The sequence below is a fragment of the Geospiza fortis genome, unplaced genomic scaffold, assembly GCF_000277835.1.
Source record: "Geospiza fortis unplaced genomic scaffold, GeoFor_1.0 scaffold450, whole genome shotgun sequence".
NCBI classification, from domain to species: Eukaryota; Metazoa; Chordata; class Aves; order Passeriformes; family Thraupidae; genus Geospiza; species Geospiza fortis.
The window spans coordinates 1,887,727-1,889,874 of NW_005054416.1; positions in this window are offsets into that span (position 1 = coordinate 1,887,727).

The following is a 2,148-nucleotide window of genomic DNA, read 5'->3' on the forward strand; positions in this document are numbered from 1 at the left end:
CTGGAAAGTCCTGCTCGCGGGAAGGGGAAACTGAGGCACAGCCGGGGAGGAGCCCCTGGGGGGCTCAGGAGGGGGCGGCTCTCCCGGCACCCCCAAGGCTTTGTGTTTTGTGACAAATAAATGAATTTTTGGTTAATAAAAAGGAGCAGGGTGTGCGCATTTCCCTCGGGGGGCTGGGGGGATGTGGTGGAAGGGAGGATGGAGGGGTGGGGGTGTGGAGGATGGAGGGTGTCTGTGAGCGAGGGCGCAGTGTGTGTGTGTGGGGTGTGTGCAGTACGGGGCGTCTCTGCCTGGGATGGATTCTCTTGGTCTCTTCTTCAGCAACACTTTGGGAAACGCAGGAAAACCTCCATCCCAACCCTTCGGGGCATTGCAGCACCGGGGTGGGGGTGTATGACCCCGTGGGGTGGGCACCTGCCTGCCCCAGCCCCCCAGCCGTGATTGTATCAGGCGGCAGCCTGAAATCCCAAATCCCATTTTGGGGCTTTTTTCCTTATCTGAGGCCGGGACGAGCCGCGGGTGACTCACGCGGGTATGCAAACGGGACCTGGTGCTGTGAAACATCCTAACCTGAGGGATGGGACATGGGACCACCCCCGGGTGCAGATGGGGACCCTCAGGGTATGAAGAGGGACACAGGACCCTCTGGGCATTGATGGGAGGTTTGGGCACTGGACAGGACCCTGGCTCACCCCAACCAAGATTTGGATAAGCCAGCAAATGGCTCCTGTCCCATTTCCCCCCTCCCAGCCCCCGCCATTTCCTGAGGCTCTGCTCGAAATAAATCTTCCCCCTATTTGCTATTTACATCCTTCATTTATCGGTGATGAACTATGCTATCTCCTCAGCCTTTGTTCTCTCTTGGAAAGGATGCGGCATCATTACTGGGTTCCTTGGGATGCTTCCCGTCAGGGGAGCTGCCTCCGCCTTCCTGCCGGCCCCCACCGTGTTTGGGGGCCACCGCCTTGGGTCTCCCCGTGTGGGGACAGTCCTTTGTCCAGAGAGAGGGAACAGAGGGGGTGGCCTGGGGCTGGGGACTGCACAACCTCCCAGCTGGAGGGGTGGGAGCCTCCCTGAGGGTTTTGGGGACTTTCCAGATGGATCTGGTTTGGTCTAAGGGTTGTGGGGGCTTGAGGGGCGGGAATGTTGCATCCAGGGACATGTCCCAAAGTGTGTTTACATTCCAGTGCCATCCGGGCTCCCTCAGCCTGGAGAGACCCCTGGATATCTCTCATCCATCTGTCGATCCAGCTGTACATCCATCAGTCCAACAGTCCCCTCCTCCATCCATCCATCCATCCATCCATCCATCCATCCATCCATCCATCCATCCATCCATCCATCCATCCATCCGTGGGTTAATGGCTTTGGGGTTACAGGGGCGTGTCTGGCTTGATGGTTGGACTTCATCATAAAGGTCTTCCAACCTTTGTGATTCTACTATTTTTCCCTTGTCTCCCTCCCTTTGCCCATCCCTCCATCCCACCCTCCTCCTCTCCCTCCATCCCTCCACGACCCCCAGACACCCCAGCCCTGTGGGGGTGTCGGCTTTGCTGCCTCCCCCCGTCTGGCTCAGCCGCCAGGCGCGGAAATGGCCGCAGGCACCCGGCCAGCGGAGACGGAGCTGCCGACTTTCTATCCGCGTCTTGGAGATTTCCCTTTCCCTTCCAGGAGGGAAATGTTTGGTTGAGGAGTCCCTGGGGAGAAATGCAGGGACACTCCAGAAAATAACAAGGCCGGAGCTGGGGGTGAGGGGCAGCAAGGCCGGACCACCCGTCGGAAGAAGATAAGGAAGGTGTTGCCTTCCTGAGAGTGCCTGGGGAAGATGAGGAGGGAAGATAGAGGGGGACAGCAGGCACGGGGGGATGGGGAGCATCCTTGGAAAGGATGGCTGGGGAGTGGAGGGTGGTGTGATCCTCGGGGAGCCCTCAAACCCCGCAATGCGATGCCTTGGGGACGCTGCAGGGCCGGGGACCACGGCCAGTGTTCCCCAAACTGTGGTTGTGGGAATGTGACGCTGGGAAAACACATTATTCTGCACACGGAGTAAAAGTGGGCTCCGGGGAAGATGGATGCACCAGTGACAGGAATTGGGGCAAGGATGGGGACAGGCCCCCGCCCCAACTGCAGCTCTCCCCCCCCCCGCTT